Source organism: Strix aluco, chromosome 2 (assembly GCF_031877795.1).
Source record: "Strix aluco isolate bStrAlu1 chromosome 2, bStrAlu1.hap1, whole genome shotgun sequence".
Taxonomy (NCBI): Eukaryota; Metazoa; Chordata; class Aves; order Strigiformes; family Strigidae; genus Strix; species Strix aluco.
The window spans coordinates 5,281,875-5,306,161 of record NC_133932.1 but is presented as its reverse complement, the minus strand read 5'-3'; positions in this window follow the sequence as shown (position 1 = coordinate 5,306,161).

Genomic DNA, 24,287 nt, shown 5'->3' with positions numbered 1-24,287 from the left:
CTATTTCAGTAACCTTATAACAGTTTTTTTAGAACCATTTAAATATATTTAGCCTTTTGGTTTTTAACAACTAAGTATTCTAAATCTGTGGTGAAAATTCTCTTTTGCTTTAAAAAATGTCTAAATGTTATGATACCTAGAAAAGGGATCCCCTGAGAATATTTCAAGCGGACAAGTTCTTTGAAAGCAGCTCTTTCCCAGAAATTATTTAGTTGTGAGGAACTGGCATTAAAATTTGAGAAACATTTGGCAAAATATTTCCAGCAAATTTTCCTGAAACACATATCTTTGCTCTGAAAAGCTGTTCCTGGCCGTTTGCAAATCAAGTAGTGATGGGTTGCAAGACAGTTTCTTGATGGCAGCCGGAGAACTCAATGAGATTAATTTCTCTTGGCTTCCTTTCTTACTTTTGCTACATAGTTTGGCTTTGCTCTTTGAAATAGTTGTTATACGCCCCTCGTCAAAATAATATGCCACAGTGTCAGTTGTTTCTGTAAAATACTTAGAGCGTAGAGTCTGCAGAGTTCAAAGAACTGTTGGGCAGTGCACTGCAGGTAGGAAGACCCAAGCACTGGCAGATCAGGGCACGTCATCAGTGAGCAGAAGGAGGAGAAATCAGTTTTTCCTTACTACCCACCTTGTGCTTAGCTCCCCAGCCAGCACAGCCTGACTGCCTTGCAGCGTCTGCTGGAACGTGTGGCACCAGGCGAGCGTGTGAGTTAATTATTAAACAAAATGGAGTCATTATTCCCTGTGCCACTGCTGTTCCTCACATAAATCTGCTGCACGGTAGAAAACTGATCCTGTGCAATGAGAACAAAGAAACCTTTCCAGGATGAGCACATTTGTCTCTGCAGAAGAGCTGCTCTCACTTCACCTCCCTGGATCTAGAAGAGTGATGCACTTGGTCTCCATAAATGTGGGGTTTGGGAAAGACAGCTGAAAGTGATATAGACTCATGGCACTGATTTCCATGAATAATCTCCCCAGCTGTTAGCCTGGGTCCAGAACCACTTCCTTATCAGAGAATACATTTCTACTAGCAACATTTCAGAGTCCGGAAGGAAATATTTTAAAGATACCTTTGGCATTTCAAGGCTAGCACAATTTCCACCAAGCTTCCCTGGACCTCTAGATAAAATATTAACTCTTGGATGAGGTGCAGAGGCCCTGACAGGCTGTCAAGCAGCAGCACAGATGAGGAGACAGACTCTGGGACAGAGATGGTGAGATAGCTTTAAAATCCATCTGGGACTAGTTTCACTTAACCTGACACACAGGAAGAACCAAAGATTTACAGGCGAGATCCACAGATGCCACCTATCCAGGAAGGGGTCTCCTTTGCAAAAATAGCTGGCCACCTTAGCTCTGAGAGGGGATAGCAGAGAGGCAGTCTGGTTTCTCTGCTGCAAAGCCTCTCTGAAGCCCCTTCTCACACAGAGGGGTAAGGTTCTTTCCTCTGTGTCTGCCAAACCGGGCAGGGGTGGGAGGTGCGGGAAGGGCATGTGCTGTGGCAGGAAGGGTGCATGGGCTGAGACCCCTGCAGAGCTTCGGCATGTCCCCAGGCTGCAGGAAGGCCTTGGCTGAGGGGTAGGCAGCTGAGATGCTGGCAGTGGGGTGGGTCATGTCAAGGGACTCAGGTGTTGCTTAGACGTTTGGCTCGTGTCCATAATGTGGTGTACAGGTACTGTGTGGAGCCAGACGCCTGAGCCTCTGCCTCTCACCACTCATCAGAGCAGTCCTGTGGAGCCAGAGGGGATGAAACGGATAGGCAACACTGTCTATTTCCCTGGGGGTTTAATTCCTGAGGATCTGTGCTCCAAGCACTTTTGCAGGCAGCCTCTGTACGTGACACAGGTGTTAGGCTCTCCCTATCTTTGCTGGCTGGTGTCAAGCTGAGTTGGTCCTTTGCTTCTCTTCTCAAAGAGGGCAGATGTCTTGTGGAGGGAGTTCCTCCCCTTTGCCATAGGCTGTAACAGCAGGGAAGCAGAAATAGAGGTCCTGTGGCCTAGGCAAAGACAAAAAGCAAGGTGGCTGGCAAGTCTGGCCATGGGAGCCAGGACTGCTGGCTCCTGAGAGCCAGCCACTAGCTTCTATTACTTCTCGTAATGTTGTTTAAAGGGACAACACAGGGCACATGCTTGCTCCTGCTGGGCTCAGTCAGGTGTGTTTGTGGTGGCTCTAGCTTTTCTTCAGGAGCTTACCTTGGCTTTTTCCCTACTGCTTCACTGGCATCCTGTGAAAGGACTGCAGTGACCCTCGTCATCCCCTGGATCCAGAAGGAGTGTCTGGAGTAGATTGAGTCAAGAAATGTGCACGCTGCAGAGCTGGCTACGGGCTGGCTAGCAGTGCTTTCAGGCCTGCTAACACCCAGCTGTGGCTGAATGTGAGGACGTAGTGAGGTCCCATCCCACACTCCTTGCACATCTCGCACACCTTAGCAGTGCTGTGCTGTGGCCACCTTCCTCACCTGTGACCCCAGGGGCTACCTGGGGCTGCCCAGGGCTGCCCAGCCTGCGCTGTAGCCTCTTGGCTGCCAAGTTGGGCATCATCCCCTGTGTGGTGCTGGGTACCGCTGTGTGCCCAGTGTGGCCCCTTTGATGAGGCATCTGCTTCCCCAACGGCTCACACTGCCAAAGCCACCCAGCTTCAGGGACGCAGATGTTGTGTGAGAGGCCTGTAGTAACCTGCAAAGAATATTCAGCTGGCTGCTAAAGGAAAGCAAAGCTGGTGAGAAAAGGGGTTGACACCTGGCACTCTGGGAATGTGTTGTCCATTTTATCACAGAATGACAGAATCATCACAGTTGGAAAAGACCTTGAAGATCATCCAGTCCAACCATTAACCTCACACTGACCGTTCCCAACTCCACCAGATCCCTCAGTGCTGGGTCAACCCGAATCTTGAACCCCTCCAGGGATGGGGACTCCCCCCCTGCCCTGGGCAGCCCATTCCAACGCCCAACAACCCCTTCTGCAAAGAAATACTTCCTAAGAGCCAGTCTAACCCTGCCCTGGCGCAGCTTGAGGCCATTCCCTCTTGTCCTGGCGCTTGTTCCTTGGTTCAAGAGACTCATCCCCCCTCTCTGCACCCTCCTTTCAGGGAGTTGTAGAGGGCCATGAGGTCTCCCCTCAGCCTCCTCTTCTCCAGACTAAACCCCCCCAGTTCCCTCAGCTGCTCCTCACTGACTCTCCTTCACTCTGCTCCCCCATCCACTCTCCAGACAGCACCACAGAGAGATGGTAGAAGGAGCCCATAGCTGCAAAGACTGGGGAAAGCCTGGATTGAATAAAGGCACAGCTGAAAGGCTGACCTGCTTCAGGGTCACTGCACTGTTTCGTTCCTCACTGAAGCAAGCAAGAGCACATCACCACAGGGAGGGGGGACAAAGCCCATCTCCTTGCCTGGGCTCTGAGTTGGCTGGATGCGAAATAGCTCCAGTTCAGGGGAGATATAGGTGCAAAGACCCGTGGTTGAATTGTTGTTCCCTGCCTCTTGGTGTCTGTAGTCTGCATGCTTTCCAGTTATGTATATTTACTGCTGGCAGGAGCCGTAACGGACATTTCCTCTCCTTTTCCTCTCTGTCTCTCTCTGAGCAGCTCAGAGGCTGTGTGTCACCAACTGTCTCTGGACAGGAGCTAACTGCAAAATGTGTTAAATGAATGTTGGTCCTCTATTTCCAAAATCGGCTGACCCAGAAAGCTGCAATTACACATGGCAAAGTCCCCCCTGGTGCCTTCCCCCCTGGGGTTTCTTGAGAGTTCAGCTGCCTGAGGATATGGGGACAGGCTGGTCGCTCTCAGGTCATTCTGGACTGGTTCACAGTGACCCCCTGAGCTGTGACTCTCCCCTCTCCTCCTGCCTCCCTGCTTGTCAGTCTCTGTCTAACCCTTGCAGAGGAACAGACACCCCTCTGTACACGGACAGCCTGTCTTGCCTGCCTAGGACTGGGACCTTGCAACTCAGCGCTTCGTGGACTCTCAGCATCTCCACTACTTCATGACCAACAGGCATGCAAGCAGTTTCCCAGGATAGCTCTGCCTAAAATATTCATCATCCCAGCAGAAGCAGGGTATCTCCAGTACATGTCATATCACTTAGGCTCAGCTTAGCCATAAGCCACTGTTTACAGATGGATTTTGTTTACTTAGCCAAGATCCTGAGCACCTGAAGTTCTTCTTTCTGCTGAGATCCTAATTCTGTGTGACATTTGTGTATTTTCTTTGTAACTTGACTCTATTCATGAACCAGATTCACCTGTATTTCTAACTCGTGAGGCTGACTGGTCTGTGCCCTAAACCAGGAGTAAAATGTTGAGAGAGGTCCTAGAACGTCATCTTTCCTGCCTCTGGTGTTAAAGGTGACTGAGGAGATACCAGGGCTCTGGATACTGGCTCTGTGCAGCCAGCACCTTCTTTCTCCTGAAGGGGAATGGATGAGGCTTCTTCACTTGCCCCTTGCAAACCTGAGCTTACTTTGCTGTTGTGATGGGAAAACACACCGAATTAAGTCATTTTGTCTTCCCCCCTTCCCAAAGAGCCTTTATTTATTGTTTCTGCTTTACACCTTGACTGGATGTATTCCTGAATTCAGATGTTAAAGTGTTTTCCCATGCCGGCAGCCTCCCTGTAAGGTACAAGCTACGGATTAGGAGCTAGATATCACAGCAGGGGATCTGGCACAGTGTTCGTCTTTCTTCCTTTGCTTGGAAAGAGCAGGGACAAATATTAGTTTGGGATGAGAGTGAATGTCTTCACTTTGTTAGGAACAGGGCGCTGATAATGCCTCTGCCTCACATGCTTGGCTAGCCTTGTGCCATGCCCTGGGAGGCTGCCAAACTTGCGTTCAGCTGACCCCTTGCTATCTGTGAGGGAAGGCAGAGCCAATGCCCACTCAACGGGACTTTGTCCTCCTGATGGCAGGCAGCTTATGAAACGTCAGCCTTTGCGTGTGCTGGCATGGCAGAAAGGCTCTGGCCCTCACAATAGAGGCGTTTTCAGCTGGGAAAGGCTAGCCAAAGTTAAACCTGAGCGCGCGCAGGCAGGCTTAGAGCACTTTTCAGCAAGATCTCATCAGTTATTGGCAGTACCCGAGGCAAAGCCTGCAGGTTGGATGGGCTTTCCACAGCACGAGTATACGAACAATGGCGTGTGCATGCACATACATATGTCTATACTTGCACGCATTTTCTATATGTGTAGACTAAAAGCCACAGACTTTAAGAGCTGTTAATAATCATCCACCACATTTCATATAGTCTGTGTATTGGAGACAGGGCAGCGGGGGAGGCCAGTCCTGTCTTTTGGGAGGACCATCCTACCCAGACACCGTGCCTTGGGCTGTTGCTAGCACAGCGCTCTGTGTGTTGCTGCCACAGACCCTGTTTGCATGGAGCACATCTTTGCCAATGCAATTAAGTCTTTCCTGTCCAGAGATGCTTTGAAACTGTGAGAAAATCCTGTTCTGGCTTTTGTAGTCCTTTCAAAGGGCGGGTTTAGCTGTTGCATTGATGCCTTTGTGTTCAGATCTGCTGCCGGCAGGATCAGGTGCACCTTCTGAGCACATGTTGGTCCTATGGCTGTTTATAAGTAAAGGTTAATGAGGAGGTGGGGCTCGAAAGAGTGTAGTCTTGTTCCTGCCAAGGTCTGAGCTGGGAGACTTACCTCTGAGCTTACTTTGTGCTTGCTGCTTGCAGAGGGAGCTCTGCCTGTGACCTGACTGAGAGAGCAGGTCAGGGTGCTTGAGGGAGCTCTCGCTGGCAGGTGGGAAGGTAATGCACCAGCGTGGCTGCAGTTTCCAAAGCAATCTGCCCTTTTATTGGAAATCAAACTAGCTGACACAGGCAAGGGAAAATGTTTGTTCAGTTTGAGATCAGAGGCTCTTGTTTTGAAAGCTCAGTTTTATCCTCAGTCCTAACTTCTCTCCATACAGCATTATTAATCACTGGCCTGGGAACAGAGGATTTGAACCGTCTCCAGAGCAATACAAGCAGATTTGGTGGCTCTCAGTAGTACTCTGTAAATAAGTCCCAGTGGGCAACTGTGTAAGTAAACAGCTTCTTTGTGAGCATGAGTGCCTTTCTCCGCAGGTTACGTAGTCTGGCGGAGGGTGCAATGGAAGGGCTCTGCTAGCTTTTGCAGGGACAGCCTAAGCACCACACACGCCAGGCAGGGACAATCTGCAACTACCAATTGACAGTGCTACCACCCGCTTCGCTGCAGCTCAGCAAGAGCAGGATTTGTATCGGGGAGCCAAGAAACCAGCTGTGTTGCAGAAACAGCTGTGCCATGACATCATCTTTGTCCCTTGGTGCGTATGTGTTTCAACACAGGCTTTAATTACACAAGCCCAAACTCACCTTACCTACGGGGCCAGGTTTCTTACAAAGCAGCGTGTGCCTGCTGGAGGAAAGGCATGGTTTTAAGATGAATGAGTGAGGGACAAATTCTCTTTTAATGCTTCGTGGTAGACTTATAGAGCAGGGCATTCTGATGCAACTGAGACTAATATATGCCCTGAGACCCTGACAATATTTTTTTGAGTATTCCCCTTAGAAAATGACTTTTTTTTGACCATTTGCATAGAATATTTCAGAAAGTCTTTACGCGCGCATGTACGCAGTTGAAAATTTAGAGAAAAAAATGCGTTTGTCTATAAAAGTGTTCATTTCCATGAAAAGGCTATATTTCTCTGAAGTAATACCTGTTGTGGGTTTTTTTCCAGCTGACAATATTGCCTAGCCCTGGGGGGCCTGATGTTATCAAGCAAGACTCAAATTATTGAACCACCAAGGATATAAATAAATGCCGCTAAATGGTTTAGCTCAATGGCCTTTGCCCTTCCTGGGGGATGGAGCTCATCTTCCATCAATGTGATTAGCGGAGGAGATTGTGTATTGATTAATTGTCCAGACTCATTTCTCATTAGCTGGCAGTAGCTTGTGATGCATGACCTTTCCACCAAAGTCAAAGCAGCACATTTTACTCCCTAGTGGTTGGGTGCCCAAATCCTTCAACGTCGTGAGGGTCCATACTACAGGTTTGATAGCTGTCTCAGTGAGGGTAAGCAACCTCTGGGGCAGAGCTGAATCTGCCTGGCAGGTGGGGGGAAATGTCCTGCTACTCCCTCATCTCTTTGGGGGAAAGCATCCCTAACGGGCAGACCTTTGCAAAAAAGAAGGACAAAATCCAGCCCAGCGCGCAGGTGTGCTTTGCGACGCACACACAGCTCAAGCGTTGGCCAGTTCATTGCTGAACGGGCCGCTTAATCACCCCATCTGGGCATTGTCCGTAAATCATAAATCGGCGTTTTCCTGCCGGGGCTGGAGCGCAGTCAGCTGGGCGTTGCTGCTTTCCCGGGGAGGAACTCCCAGTCCCACAGGCGAGGGAGTGCTGGTGCAGCTGGATGGGGCCCCAGTGTTTCCAGCACAACGTGTCCCCAGGCCTCCAGCCTCCAGAGCTGGCACCTCTCGCTGCCTATTGTGTGGCGTTTCAGCAGCGTTAACCTGTTCTTGAGCTTCACAACAGAACACGGGCATTACCGCTGCACTTGGACGGATATTGCTTTTTCCCAGCAGGGCCTGGCCCTGGGACAAGTGGGATAAGGAGGCGGCATTTGGAAGCTCTATTCCTGTCACTGCCACGCAGCGTGACCTTGAGCAAGGCCGACGAGACGCGAGGGGAGATGGTCCCGTGATGCTGCCACTGTCCTTCACTGTGCTGTGGCAGTTTGCTTCTCAGCCCAGCAAGTGGGAGCATCATGTCGCTCACCCTGGATGACACAACCCTATTTGAGATGGAAATTTAACACCCTCAGTGCTCCATCTGAGCGATGTTACCCAGCGGTGCTGCGCTGACCAGTGCGGTACCCACACGAAACAAGCGGAGGAGCTGCGGGAAGGGCTGTGGTTCAGGCGTTAGCAGAGGGGAGCGGGAGGTCTGACGCCAGGACTAGGGTGCTGAAGATGTGCCCATCGTTTCTGCCTCCACTTGAGTTAATTATCTAGGACCAGGGATTCTAGGCAACATGGTCAGGTGGAGATACCTACAACAGAAACACATCATCCAAGTCCCCCACCCCCTGGCAGCTCTCGCCCAGTGCCGAGGGGCAGGCAGCAGCAGTGTCTATAGCTGTCTTCTGTCAATAACAAGCGGGGTTACTTAACCTCTGTCTGCCACCATGATGTACAATGCAAGTAGTAGCAGCTGCCTACCTCCTGGGGAAATGAGATTTTCAACTCAAACTTGTAATGCGAATTGCTCTCTTGAGGTAAAGGCTGTTGTATGTTCTGGCCTTGTGTTGCTGCAGACCACCCTTGCTGCTTTAAGTCAGCAGGCCACTTCGGAGCTGGGATCTGGATAAGGCTAAATTAGGATTACAGCTTCTGTGCTGATGAAATCTCACAGCCCTTTTCAGGAGTTCAGGTTTTCAGTGTAGAGAGGGGTGCACTCAGATCATCCCTACCGTACTTTCTGAGTAAACATCAGAGCAGAGCTTATCAATCAGGCACGTTAGCAAGTTCTTCCCTGCTACTGCATCATTTGAAGTTCAAGAAAAAGCTAGTGTACTGGGATTGGGGAGGAAAAGCAACAAGGAGAAAGGAAAATCTACACACATTAGAGAACGAAAAAGGAGATGGGGATGGCTCAAGGTCAGAGGCTGGGGAAGCATGAGTCCAGAGATCTGCAAAGGAGGAGAGGCTGCAGGAAGAGCTTGCAAAGGGCAAGGGGAAGGGACAAAATGAAGCTGGACACTCCCAGGAGCACCAGGAAAGATAGGTCTGTGTGCGTGGGGATGCTTTAAGACAAGTCATCACCCTCTTACAAAGGGGATCAGGAACTGAAAAGGAGCCTGATGTGAAGAGAGAATAATCCAGTGATCTCCTTCATGTTGAGACAAATGAGGCGGCTAGATTCCCACTGAAATGGAAGAAGAATGACAGTAGATACTGCTCAAGGCACTTTAGATACCTCAGTGAAACACGTCCTAAGAGAATAAGGGCAAATCCATGGCCCAGACATTACAGACACCTTGGGAACTGCTGTCAGCAATGTGTTGTCTCTGAAGGCATCTGAAGAATGAGGGGTCTCCTTGGCAGCTTGAGTGTGCGTATGGAGGAACGCAGGCTGCTGGGAGCGAGACGGCCGAGACAGGCTTTAGACTAGGACATGGGGAGGAGGACTTGGGATTTTGTGTGGGCTTGCTGGTTGGGACTTGTGTGGTTTCCATGCTGGCTTTTGATGTGTAGTTTAAGGAAGAGCATAGATATTAAGATACAGTGATGACAAAAGGAACATATGAGATCAGCAGTGTAACACCAATTTCAGCAAGAAACTGCTACTTCATCCAAGATTATATAGCCAGTATATATGGGAAACTGGGAGAAACAATGGAAGTGCCTGAGCACTAAGACGAGGAGCTCATGAGCAATATGCAGAACTAGGGTATGAAACTGTATATGCCAGAGCTTTTGGAGTCAGGATGGACAGCTGACATGGCTGGACCACTGGGAGTGAAAGATTTGCACTGCTCAGAAGAGCAAAGAAAAGTGGGAGGTGTGGTAGTATTGCCTGCACATGATATCATTGAGTATGAAGAAATAAGCAGCAGCAGCAGAGGTGATAAAACAGAATCTGTTTGGATTCAAATCACTTTGAGCAAAGACAGCTGTAGTTCTGCTGCAGTTATACAAGGTTGCATCAGGATATTGATGGAGGTCTATCAAGTTTTTAGGAAGTTATGCAGTACCAGGGATTGTCATGAATACAGGTTTTTAACTTCTAAGTGGAGAAAAATTGCTACTAGCAAAGACTGGGCCCAGGTATTCCTGGATGAACTGGCTGACATGTATTTTCACTAAAGAGGCAGCAAAATAATCAGAGTCGCTGTTGTGTTTGACCTGGTCTTGGTAATCAGTGAGACATTACAGAACAATGTGGCAGAAGATAACTTTTAACCTTGACTGTGCACAGACTGATTCTGTTTAAATTAAATGGAAGAGTAAATATCGTGGGGCCACAGCTAAGATTTTTCAGCCTCAAACCAGGAATGGTCAGAGAAGCTATGGGATTGAAGTGATGAAGCAATTTGAGTTAAAAGTCTCAAGCACTTGTATGTGGAAGGCATTCAGACTCAGCATGGTGAAAGCTAATTTGCTTTCCTGAAAAAGAGAGTGGAGGGAGAACATACAGAAAATGTGGCTCTCTGGTGAAAAAATTTCCTCAGTGAAAGATGGGAGTGGTCAGCAAAGGAATCTACATTGCAGAGGTCACAAAGTTTAGGGAAAAAGACACGTCAGTCAGCAGAAATCAAGGTGAGGTAGAGCTGACAGAGTTGTTGAAAGAAGTTCTTTGTAAAGGTAAAAAGAACAAGGCAAGATATCAAACCTCTGCGCAGTGCGGCTATGATCAAGGTATGCCTCAGAAACCAAAAGTTTTGCCTCATTTTGCAGGAAAGATGGTGTAGAAGAAGGGGGTTACAAGCTGATGGCTGAAAGTGTGTGGAAATAGAAGGAACCTCATCAGAAGTCAAGGCAAAACTTGCAAGGTTCATTCAGATCAGAAGGTTCCTGGAGACACATCAAGTAACAAAGCCAACAGCATTGATGTTCAATCAACCTGTTCGCCTGAAGGTTGGATGGGGACCACACAGTTGCAGCGTATCAAAATTTACCTAAATTTAATTAAGGAACAGAAAAGAGATGTGGTTACTTACAGACCCGAGGTCTTAGAACTATTCTTTTTATCCTTAGAACAAATAGGAATAATTAAAGATAGACATAGAAAATAGGACTAAATAATTAAAGACAGGCATAGACAATGGGACAAAATTCAACATGGCTATATGAAAGATAGAGTATTTTTGATCATTTTTATGCTTGGGGGGAGAACAGATCATTTTTTAAACATCGGTTATGTGGTATATGAATGGTACCTAGGTTTCACAGACAATGGTTGGGAAGTTTTGAAAGCAGGGGAGTGCAGGGATTCACACTTGAACTGAAAAGTGGGGAATGAATTGCTTAATAAAGAGACCCTGAAAGATAAAGTAGTAGGTGATTACTAATGAAATTCCTTAAGGACTGGTTTTGGCACCAGTTAATTTCATATCTTCACTGATGACCTTGGAGAAAATATGTAAACCTTAGCTGAAGAGACAAAACAAGGAGGCATTGCCAGTACTGAGGAGAAAAGTACCTTCCAAAAGAGCTGGAAAAGGGGAGAGAAAGTTGTAACAAGTGCAAAGAATGCACTAGAGTGATGTAGGGAAAAAGAAAGAGATGATGGTAAGTAGACGGTCTTCTCTTTTTTTAGCCTAGCGAAAGGAATGTTAAGAGGGCATATGGTTGCTGCCTATTAATACATCAGATGGGTAAATCCCATTGAAAGAGAACTGCTATTTCAGCTAAAAGACTGAAGAGTACTGGCATGAGAACATATATGCATCACCTACTTAAAATAGAGGCTAGATACTAAGAGGTCATTTTAACCACAATAGGTTAGAGGCTTCCTTCTAGCAACATGTAAACTGTTTTCAGATATGTGCCATAAAAAACAGCTCTGGAGACAAACTCTGTCTCTCCCTTGACCAATGTCAAATAAGCTTAAGCCCTTGCCCCCTCTCTGTTGTGGGAAATGTTAGCTAAACCATGCTGTAGGTAGCTCATAATTCCTGCTGCAGAAGGTCAATCCCTCCCAGATGTCATAGATTGAAGGGTATGTGGTTCTGCCCAGCTTCACATGAGCTATGAAGTCAGTCCCTGGTCTCATTGATCCTGGGATCTGGATCATGAGTGGCTGCTACTAGCATAAAGAAGAAACTTCTTTGCTGACCTCCCCAAAAGCACGTATTTGGCACAGCCTTTACCGTCGTGCAGTCTCTGATACAAGTGGACATGTTACCACAGCTCTTCCTGTGGCTCTGGACAGTAGCCCAAGGGAAATAAAGACATATGGGTTAAGCAAGATGTCTTGCACCACAAAGCATCTTTTAGCTTCTCTTTTCATTTTTCTCCTGAACTTACTCTACCTATATGTGGAGTCATCTGGTCCATCCCTACTCTGAAAAAACAACGCTCCAGGAGCCAAACCCCAGAGGAGAGTCTGAGCTGTGTTCCTGGGCTGCCTGTGGAGGCCTCAGGACAGAGGCAGGTCTGGCCTCATATGTGTGCACCAGTGCCTGCTAGGCTTCATGTGAGTCGTGTTGCCTGACATCAGACACAGCCCAAAGGGGAAAAATTAGCTCCTGAGGAAGCGTAAGGAGAGAGGAGGAGAACATTAGTCACAAGCCCCTTGTTTTGACTGATGCAGTCAGCTCCACCTCTTTAACCTCCATTCAGAAATGTTCATCTTTTGTTCAAGGAAGGCCACTCCTTGTAATTGCACTACCTTGTGCAAAGGTGACCTGGAGACACAACTTCCAAAGTTAGATTTAGGATTGCTTGACAGCAGGCATCTCCCAGTGGTGTGACCTGTGTGCAGACATAGTGGCCATCACGTAACGTTTCTGCTGAGGTCTTTTCATGCATCAAAACTACAGCAGAGGCTGTGGCACCTATGTTGTCTCCTCCATACGCTGCTGTTTGCCGCTCTCAGAGGTTAAAAAATTATTTCCCTGTTTTCTGAAAGGTAGACACTGAAACAGCAACTTCAAATCTGCTATGATTTCTATGCTGCTTTGTCAGATTCCCTTGGGAGACAATGACACTTAGGATTTCTTGTAGAGGAGTAGAAGATATCTGTGTCTGTCATTGTCTCCAAGTACTATTCTGCTTGTCCTTGCAAGATCCTTATTTTGCAAGTGTGTCTCTGTGTATATGCCTCTGAACGTGTCTTCTTGTATGTTAAGACCTGTGTGCATCAGGGCACGGGCCCTATTTTGTGTCTCCATATGTCTCTGTGCAGTTTCATCCCTCTGTACCAAGAACATGAGAAATGTAATGATGGTGAAATCCTTACAATGCCAAGTTAAAGAGCACTAGAAATGTGGCTGGAATAATCCTGCCATCTGATAGCTCAGACTAGAGCTGTGCAGAGTGTGGAGACTGGGAATACTGGGATCGCATCAAATGACCTTGCAGGTGCACTCTCAGGTCTTCAGATATTGCCCTACTGTGCGTGTCCTCCATTTACAACATGCAGATGCCAGGAGGGGAAACAGTGGGGTGGCAGAGGGGCTACCACTCAGAGGACGACTGAATGTGGGAAACATGTCTTCCAGCTGAGTGCCTTGACTGTAAGAGCTCTGCCACCGACCACAATGCCCTGCAGACTCTCTCCCTCTGCCAGATGCTGGGCACAGCTGCTTGCCAAAGATCACTGGCTGAGAGGCTCCTGCTTCTTGGAATATCATGCACCACAGGCAAGGATTACACCAGCAGCAGGCACTTGCCTCTTCTCAGGTGCTGGCAAAAGCTTCTGCAGTCTTTTCTTCCATGCGGGGGGGGGAGAAAGAGGTCACCTTGATGACCACCAGCTAAGACTCACCAATACCACCTCCCTTTCCCCTGCACTAATCTACCAGGAGAGGCAGGAGAGCAGAGTGCCCAAGTGACAAGTTTTAGGAGGTGCTGAGGGTAACCTGAGAGATGAACCAGAAAGCGATAGGAGCACCATGCCCGCTCCTGGTATCCTGTGGACCTGTCAGCTCAGGGCTTGTGATCTGCCTGTGGTTGTGCTTAGTACCAAGGGGTTCCCAGGACCGTGCAGCTCCACCCGGCGATAAGGAGATGAGCTTTCGCCTGTGCCCTCCGTGGAGGGCACCAGAGGAGCGTTCCCCAAGGGGCAGGGGTGGCGGAGGTCCTGGTGGGAGCTGTCCAAGGCACACCACCCATAGCCGATATACTCTTAAAACATGCACTGTTCCAACACGCCTATGAACAGCTCGAGGGAGGTAAAGGAAAGAAGGGAGCCCTTTGTCACCACTCTGGGAACAAAGGCTGGTCTGTGAGACTGAGAGTAATACTGACCCAACCAGCATCAGCTGCCGTTGTTTCTTCCGTCATGCTGACAATGCACAGTTGCAGGGTTTCTTTCCCTGTGAGGAGAATGGGATTTAGTGATACCATAAGTTAGTCAAACATCAGCCAAGATACCAATTCAAGTCCTGTTCAATGGATGCAGCGTTTGCTTTGTGTTGTTTTTCTCCCACTTCCTCTATTTTGCACTAGGACTCATTTCCTCTCTCTCTCTTTCTCTGTAGCACGAGTACCACAAATGCGCACACACTTTCACTCCTCTCGCTTCCATTTACCTCTTATTTTGGAGGAAGCAGCTGCGCATTTATATTGCTAGGGAGATCAAATGTTTATGCCAACACAGTCCTTGGAGAAGCAAACAATATTAACCACTGAAATCAGCATCAGTGTGCACCAGCGGCGTCATGTCCGCCCGAATGAGTGGGACAGTGCACCTTGCTCTTTCTAGCTGCCTTTGCCAGGGTCTTGCATAGACACTGGACCAGCATCTTCCAGTAAGTTTCCTCTGGCTTGGGAGAGTGGCCACAGCTGGTCCCTGCTGGGGGCTGGTCTCTGGGCAGGGAACACAGGCAAGGAAGCAAGGCTGTGACGTTGGATGTCGGACAAACGGACGCTGAATGGGTCTTGAGCAACGTAGCTTGGCTGCTGGCTGACAACTCTGTGTTGTGGTTAGATAACCCCTGGAACAACAGCCAGCTGGGAGCTCCACGTGCAGTGGCTGGCCCAGGTGAGCTGTCCCTGCCCTCTCACCCATCTGCCCTCAGTGAAAGGGTACCTTCCCCCATCTGCTGAAAAAGGCAGTCCTGCCCATGCAGCTCCCACCAGGCACTCGCAGCACCCCATGCATCTGGCGGGGTGGCAGAGAGAGGGGACTGGTCACAGGGTCACCTGGCTGCTGGTGTCCTCACACCTTGTGAGACCTGTAGCAGTGCACACTTGGTGCCCAGAAGCAGCTGCTGAGCTCCAGCTTCCCTTTTCTTCTGAGCTGAGATCCAGCTGCAAAGAGCACTCTCTAAAGTTTCCTTCTCCATCTCAGATGTGCTTACCGTCTGCATGGTCAGGAGGAAGGCACGCAGTCTGGCTAGATTTTGTCTCTGCCTGAAAGCCACTTGCTTAGCTGGTCCCTGTGGCTATGCATTCCTGTAAAATCAGGACAGTTCTGGCTGACTATCTGAAGTGTTAGAGATTGGTCACAGAAAGACCAGCTGGTATGTGTTCAGGTTGAGCTGGGAAACCTCTCCAGGATCTCCCTGGTGCATCTTGTTCATGTATTTAAGGGTAAATCAGTGTCCAAATCTAAGACAGGAAAAAAAATATTTGTTCTGGTCAGGTAGGGAAGAATTGTGGGGATGTGATTTGGTCCTCCAGGATTTCACCTGGCAGATCTAGTCCTGATATTGCAAAGACCTGGGAACTGGCTTTTGTACTGAAGAGTTTCCATCAGTTATAGGTGCTGGGAAGAATTTCTTGGGAGAAAAGGGGCAGAATTTGCATGTAATAAACAGAGAGGCACCTCCTTATTGACCGCAGGCAGGCCTCTGTCCTGCAAACAAATGCCTGAATTTTTGAGTAATCTTTGATGATCACACAGCACCAGATATACAGAGAAAATATCAGACCGGAAGGATGAAGCACTTAAAGCTCCACTGGAGCTCTGGGGCTGTGGGAAGCAGCAGAGCAAGATCAAAAACTGTTTTACTCTGTGCCTGCTCAAGGTGTGAGGAAATAAAAAGACCTTGAGAAATAGTCCTGGTTCTTACACTGGCTGGCTTGGATGCTCTTGATAGATTTGGTAGTTTTAGGGGAGGAGAAAGGAAAAGAGGAGCATAGCCAACTCCCTTAGAGGAGACTGGAACCGAACTCCCTGGAACCGAAAACAAGAAGGACTGCTGGAGAGCCAGAACTAACTCTGGCTGTGCCAAGCAACACAGCACATCCCCTCCAAAAGCTTGGCTATGGCTCGCTGAACAGGGTCCTGAAACAGTAGAGCTGGGTCACCAGAGCACCACAAGAAAGGGAGTTAGGTGTGCGGGTCAAGGATGACTGCACAGAGAGCTGTGGGCCCTAGGCAAGCCATGCAAGCCACGAAAATATGAACATGGCTGAATATAGCTGATATCTGATGCTCTAATATGATAAAGCATGAGACTGGCTACAGTTCAGTGGGTCTGTGGTAGAGCAGCCTGCACAGAAGAGATTCAGACTGGTGGCTGCTGATGCTTATCATTACCGATACAATGGAGGAATGGACAAAATGGAAAATAATCCTGCTTATTTTGAAAAAGACCCAAACGAGGGCCTAAACTGTCTCAGAAACTTGCCATGGAGCTCATCTCCCAGATACCCTGCTATCACAGGTTCAAGAACGCTTCCATTGCAAAGCACTGCAGAGCAAGTGAGAGTAGAGTGTCATGTGTGTAAATCCAGACACAGATTGCAGAGATATATGTATGTCTGTGTATGTTTGTATCTATATGGATATATACACACACTCACAGGCAATGAACATACTATATATATATTATGTATGCTATTTTATATATTTTATATGTTTTTAATATATATTTACAATAGAACACTTAATGAAGAGCATGTTTCTGCCTGCTGACATCACCTTCAACAGAAACCTGAAGAGAAAGACCCTGCTGCCTGAGACACGGGAGATTTGAAGCAGTACAAAGAGACAAGGAAGACGAAACAGCAAACACCTCCCAGGATCTGAAGTTAGGGAGCAGGAAAGTGCTACAGCAGAATGAGATCCCTGAGCCCTGCAGGGGTTACGAAACACCCAGAAGTGGAAAATGTCTGCTCCTGGTGGCAATTGCTAATGTCCTGGAGGAACCCTGCAAGTCTGAACAGTGACAGCGGGTGCTCTCAGGCATTGCTCACCAGGTGGGTTGTTCTGGCTGTTTATAGTGATGCTGTACACTAGCCAAGTCTGCTGTTGTTCTCCCATTTTGATCTGAAAAGGAAGATGTGGGACTGTACCTGCCAGATATAGCCCTGGTGGGTCAGGCAAGATGCAGCGTGAGTTGTGCCGCACAGAAAAAAGCAGATCTCTTGCAAAGAGCCCCAAGCCCTGAGCAGCCCCAGGACTACTGACAGCACCAGAGGGACATGCTCAGTGTCCCAGGCTGAGGGGGCTGCAAAAGGGGAGCCCTTGGGGTGCGTAGCCGAGGGCAGAACAGCCCAGGGTAGGTTGAAGCCAGCATTGCCTGGCTAAAATTAACATGCTCCTTGTTGCCTACTCTGTGAGGACCCATCCCGGGCACTCCTGTAAAAGCCTCAATCTGTTGTACACACAGGTGGAGGGCAGAGTAGCACCTTGCTTGCATTAACAGTACCATCACGTGTTATCCAAGGCAAGGGTGTGCTTTTGTCACCGTTATCACTGGGGTGTGATCGCTTACTGAAAAGCTTTCTTATCCTGGAGCACAGATTATAAAAGGAAGCAGTTGGATTGCATCCCCAGCTCCCCTGGCTTCAGCCCACATAACTGAGCTCCTCAAATATTGCTTTAGCAGAGACTTGGACGCAGAGCAGAACAAGGAGGGTGTCTCTCTAGCACGGTGCAGTGACACCAAGCCCAGTTTCACGTAGTTCAGCCTAAAGGAAGAGGCAAAAGCATCCTTTGAGATTTGGCCAAAATCCGCTCAGGAGGGAGCTTCAGGTGCCACTTCTGCTGGGAGGTCAGGCCGGCGTGCGCAAGGTCAGATTCCTGTCAGAGGCGGCTCCGTTGGCTGCAAGGCAATCCTCATGTTAAGCCTGAAATGGTGGTGGGCAGCTGGCACATCTCTACCTTGGCTGGCACCACCAAGACCACTGACACAGCATCCTTGTGGAAACTATGAAGCTGGGAAAGAGCATCCTCAAGCATGGGGATGGCTTTCCTCAGCAGGGAGGGCAGACAGGGGCAATTCCCTGCCACGGAGAGTTGTGCCAGTCCCTGATGGGGCAGACCTGCTCTGGCTGTGCCCTCCTGCCCCAGCTCCGAGCCTGCAAGCTGGCCGTGCTGGCCCTGCAATTTAAGGTTGGCTTGACCAGCAGAGAACGATCAATGAGAGTGTTTGATCTTAAAGAAAAAGGGGAGTGAGTCTGGGTTGTTTGAGGAAGAGGAGGTCGGACCGCACCAGGAGAGTGGAGGGAGGATCTAGTCTGAGGTTCCTCACCATCATACAACTCAGGGTGGGTCAGAGCCATAAATGTGCAGGGCAGGAAAGAGGTTAAGTGAAAAAAAGTGAAAAAGGTAAAGTCACAAATACCCCCATATGAAGGCCAGGAAGGGAACATTCTGCTTAGCTGCCTACGACAGAGGTTTATGATTTTTTCCTACGCAGTTCAGTGGTGTTACCCACTGTAAAAAATCATTGGCCGTGGAGATATCTGATAAGAACTGAGCTGGCATCATTTGGAAGAACAAAATGTCAAGAATGCATTGGGCTGCACCCCCACTTTTACCAGCAGGCAGGACATTGGGCTGGGAACAGTGTGTTGCTCGCCCTTATCTCTAATTGTCCTGCCTGCCTAGCTTCTTTACTGCCTCTTAATGAATGCAAACATGATGTTTGGAGATTTGATCTTCTCCTAGGAACTCCTTCTCCTCCTACATCCCCTGTCCTGTGCATAGCTTTGGCTGGTGATGGGAAGTTTAGGGAGCTGGGAATCAGAGGAACACCTCTAATTTGGCTAGCTCTGCACTCGTAGGCCAAGGGTGACATAGTTTTGCCCATAGAGTGGCAAAAAGTTGCCATTTATAGAGAAATCTGTCTGCTTCCAAGGGCTTTACAATGAAGGAAAGCAACCATCCCCTTTCTCACTTTTTTTGGTGAGAAAGGAGATGCGAGCTGTGGGGTGCTGAATAGCCTCAGCCTACTCCACAACTGTCCAGGGTGCACTGGGGATGTCCCACCAGCTGTGAGGGACAGGCACCAGGAACAGGAACAGCTTCAAGGGGAACCAGTGGGCCAAGGTGAGACACACCATGCACTCCTTTATGCAGCTGCTGCGGGGCTCAAGGGCTTTTCTTCTCCTGCTGGTGCCACATCCCCTTCCATCAAACCTACCCCTCTGACTGTGCTCTCCCAGGAGCGTGTGACTCCCTCCTCAGCTCTGCGGGATGGGAGGGTGGTGTTCCCACCGCACTGGGTGAGCACAGAAACTCATCCCACAGACATGTGAAGAGCTGTTTGTCCAACAGTAACACAACACATGGCATCCGAGGACACTTTTGTCCCTCAGCGAGGTGGGACAGGCCTTGTTAGGGTTGGATCATGGATGTTAGCGCAAAATTCAGAGAGGGACTGACTTCCCTTTTCCTGCTCAAGGCTTGCTATGAGTGAAGCTGTGAAAGAAAAGGCTTTTCTAGTTTGACTCTAGCAGGGTACCTTTCTCAAACCTGTCTTTGTGAGGCTTTACTTGCCCCCATCCCTTGTGAGCCATCACACACTTACGGCCTCACAAGGCATGTCTTAAGTTGCTCCCCAGGGCTGCTGGCAATTCAGTTAATTTCCATGAAACCTTGGGCAAAACACCTGCCTCTCCCTGTGTTTTTGAGCAGAGGGTGCAAGCCCTGTCCCTGGGGGGACTGCTGCACCCTTCTGAGGCTGCTGCTGGAGGGTATCCAGAGCCAGCTCGCTGCTCTTCTTTAGAGCATGGCCAGGATGCTGAGCTTCTGGGGGTCAAGGCCCACTGATACCCTGGGAGCAGTAGCATTGCTGTGCTCTCCCTGGATAGCAAGACAAGTCTGTTCAAGCCTGAAAAGTGGTTCAGGCAAAAAGGTATTTATGTAGCTGTATTTATACAGCTGTAGCTGTCAGACATCTGTGGTCATGTATTTAAACAACTAGATCTTGCCTGAGCGTTCAGGTGTTAATATTCCACTGATGTGAGTGAAGACAGGGCAATCCTTAAGGATAATACGAACAGAAAAGTCCTCTTACAGCATGGTTATTACACACCACATGTGTGTGTTTTGGGGAGTGGGTTCATGTGTGTTGGCCAAGGATCCAGCAACCACGTGCATGCAGCAGTGCGAGTGGAGAGCTTCGTGTGAGGGGCTAACTCGAGGATGAGGCAGAGAGGAGGAAGAGATGCTTAGTGCTTCTCCCAAATTTGGCAGTAATTTGGGGATTTCACATGTCATGGATAAATTGAAACCAGCTATGTCATGAGGGCATGACAGGGGACCCTGCTGACACCAGTGCAAGTTCCTTGATGCCGGTAATAACACATGGGGGTTTAAAGATGGTGATGAGTTCAGACAGCTGATTACAAAAGCACACTGAAATCCAGAACAAAAAAGAAGGCGGCTCAGCCAAACTGTAGCTGACTGCTTCCAGAGGAGGTAGTGAGGATCCTGCCTTGACTTCTCCGCCTGTGACCAAAATAGATCTTCCCCAGCAGTTCCTGAGGTTGCTCATCCCAGTATTAAGTTTTCTTTCCTATCACACCTTCATATTTCCAGGTGGTCACACTGTTTCCACCAGCTTGCGCAGCTGAGCCATTTGTGACCCCTGGGCTACAGCAATGAGAAGACTTTGATCGAAGCCTGCAAGTGGTATCTGTTGCTCTGGGAGCAATTCATCCAAGATGGTCATTTTACACCGAGGAGGAGAAAGAAGGTCACTTGGAAATATTCTTCTCTCCGAGGAAAAACTCTCTTCATTTCTATTTTAATCTCCTCTATTTTAATCGCTTCCTAAAAAAACTGCGAGAGCAGAGAAGTAAGAGAATGTAGGGGAGCACGTGTGAGAAAGAGGAGGCTGCGGACAACCACGTTTGAGACTGGCTGTCACACTGATTTGCTTTTACAAAGTATTTTTTAGAGGAAAAAACAAGGAACAGGAAAAAAGTGTCTGGACGATTAGCTGCAGTTACAACTGAAAAAACGGGAAAATTGCCTAAGCGGGGAGAAGAAAATCCAGCTGCCTGCTAAGTCTCTTTCCCATCTCCTCTGCCTGCGAGCCCAGCTTCGGGCTCTGGGGCAGCACCAAGCTGCGGGAAGACTCTTTCCAGCCGTTTCAGGTCATAGCTTGATGATGTGGTAAACCTGACTGTAGGGCTCCTGACATCAGATCAAACACACCCTGGCCATGCCATACGCGGGGCAGATGCGTACAAACTTGTTGGTTCATAATCTTTTGTGAATTTTTGAGATGATAATTCTTCCACAGCCAGGCTTCATGCCTGCGCTGCTCTGCTTTTTTTCTGGATCACACGGGACGAAGCCACCACAAGCATCACGCGCTGTTCTGGCTCATTCGACAGAAACGCAGCCCTGTTACCATGCCTCAGCCAGACCAGATTTGTAGGGATGGGTAATGCAGGCGGGCATTGGTTGGATGTAAACGATCAGATCCTCCCCACCTAATACATATCACCAAATATATGCACGGATAGACAGGTAGGTGGTGTACAAACGAGGGGTTTCAGGAGGTTATCTGAAAGGCAGGTTCACCAAGTGGCATCACAACTTAGCTGGGTCAGTTTGTCTGGACAACGGTCCACAACCAGAAGCTCCTTTGGCCGCTGCTGCTGCTGAGAAGTTGTGTGGAGCTGAATCCTCCATAATGATGCTTCTGTCACCTTCTTGGCTGTCTCCCTGTCGGGCCCAGATCTGTTTAATTGTGAAACCTGAGAGTAGTATCTTATGTCCGGCAGGTATGAAGGCCAAGGTAAATAACCCTCAATAGAAACCACACTTGTTAGGGAGAGAATGCGTGTTAGATTTCATAATTCACCTTGGGACTCATTCACTAAAGGCTGCTCTGAGCCCGTTAGCGCCGATGTCTATTTTTAACCCTGATTCCAGTCAGCTGTGGGTCCCAGTCCATGCACGTGACACCTTGTCAAGAATCCTTTTTTTTTTTTTTCTTTAACATTTAAAAAACTACTGTGAATTTTTTCTGCTGGCCATTCAACCTCTTCTCTGCAGCAGTATGGGGAGGAGCTGAGCTGCTCTGCCTGCAGAGGTTTCCCATTCCTCACGGCTGACTTCTCAAACCATCCCTCACTTTCTGGCTTGTTTCTGCACTTTGGGGATCCAGTTTGGCAAGTGCACTGGACACGGGGTGCTGGCTGGGCAAGCCTCTGGGGGGGGTGACACCAACTGTCCCAGGCACAGGGACTGGAGTCCCGTGCTCCTTGGGAAGCACAGCTTTTTTCCAGCTATAGTAGGAAAGTTCTGGTGGCATTTCACTGGAGAGGGTTTTCCGTATCTCCCTCACGATCAGATCTCCCCTCTGGGCTGTTTGAACTGGCTGTTTGCCTGACAGCAGCACAAGCCTCCCGGAGGCAGAGGGAATTTTTTTGTGTACCGTGTAGGAAATTTGGGGCCTTTTAAAGTGAAAGGAAGCATAGAAATGCAAGATCCCATTGCTGCTGTTACCAGAGCTGGGCAAACTGGCCTTATTTGCTTTCCAGCCTTCTGAAGAGTCAGAGGGCTCAAAGGTTCACACAAGTGAAGATGTTACAGTGTTTGGGAAGCCAGATGAAAAAAGCAGGGAGACCGGTGATCTCATGGGAGGACAGATGAGTGTGATGAGAGGGATTTCTATCCCTATGGGAAGCAAAACTTTCCTTAGATACAGACCCTCTGCCATACTCTTTATCAGCAAAGCCCAGGAATCCAGAGGCCTTTGGGGTGGCACATGGAGTAAAGGGGAGAGAGGAGGAGGAGGAGGGCTGCAAAGGCTGGAAATGATGGAAAGAGGAAGGAAGGAGAGAGGTGAAAGATGGGAGAGAGGGAAGAGGAGGAACACAGCAATATCTGAAGCAAGTGCAGGTAGGGTCTGAGCAAGCCTGCAGCAGGGAGCTATGGGGGAGCACAGAAGGGGCCCCAAGCACCGGTATTGTTTGGGAGCTGATGGAGTATAAAGCTGTGAGTGGGAGTTCTGGGCAGCCTACCCAAAAGGCTTTACTGAGTATGTTCATTTACACATTTCCACCTAATTGGGGTTAATCTGCTTTGTGTTTTGGCTAAGCAGCTGGTTCAGAGGCCTAATGGGTTGGAGGGGGTATTTTGCTCTCCTCCTGTTTTCAGGCCATGGAGTCAGGGCAGAGCTACCGCTGTGGAGGAGCTCAGAGCTGCCTGCTGTCAGGGTTGGTGGAAAAGTGCTTTATCCCTTGAGGAACGGTGCTGGGGAGCAGGTCTAGTGCCTTTCTTCTCACTAATCGGTGGGTCTCGTGAAAACAAAGGATTACCTGGGACAAAACCCACCTCAGCGAGAGCCTGGCACTAAGCAAGGTAACTGCTCTGTAGGGGTCTGCTGAGGGTCCCAACTCCTGATGGCTGAGGCTCCCAAATGCTGGTGAGCACCACTCCCAGCTGGCCTCAGGGCCCTACCTTGAGCAAAGGAGACCCGTGGGTTGAGCACACGCCTCTGCTGTCCCCGTGTCCCCTGTGAACTTTGTCTTCTGGGAGCCCTTTTACACCCATCTAGTCAGGGACTGTTGCTATTTCAGGTCCCCTTAGAGGGTGGGAGGGGGTGAGTCATGGGCATCTTGTGCAAAGTCTTCCTTGTGGGTTTAGGTTAAAGGAGACACTGTTGTCCCCAGAAGCACATCTCTGAAGGTGGAAAAGGAGTCAGGAGCATGAGCTCAGCCATGTGCCAAGAGGCTATTGCGCTCAGGGGAAGATGCTGTAAATGCTGTGTCTAATTACTACGTATTTCTTAGCTTGTAAATATTGACCAACATCTAGGGTCAATAGAAAACATCTTGTGCTGCCTTCACTGCCACCCCGGCCCTGCTTACCTGCTCCCTTCCCCAAGCATCAGAGCCCTGTTTGCCCCAGTCGCAGCTCCCAGTCTTGCCATTCAGGTAAGGATGTGAAAGCAGTGGCAGCAGGGTGAAGCTTTCCTTTAACATTAGCCAGTGCTTGCTCCAGGCTCAGCTTCAGAGTAGTTTTCTTTCAGGAGATCACAGCCAGACCAGTGAGCGACAGCGTGAAATGCAAGAGATGCTCCTGGACTGGTGTGAGACAGGCAGGGGAGATGTTACTCCTGAGCAGCAAGCATAGCCAAGGAGCGTTCCTGCAAGACACAGCTCGGACCTGGCTGTAACGGAGCCTCAGCTACACTAGAGCCCAAGGACAGCCCAGCAAGGAACTGTCTGAGCTCACGGGGCAGGGGTTCAGCTCTGGCACAGGTGCTCAAGAGCTACAGGGCCTGCTCCTCCCCACCAATATTCAGATCTCAGCTCAACAAGGCCCCGAGGAACCTGACTGCACTTTGAGCAGGCAGCCAGACCTTCAGGGGTCCCTCCTCACCTACATCTTTTATTGTAGTGAGAGGCCCACAGCTAAGGCTGTTTA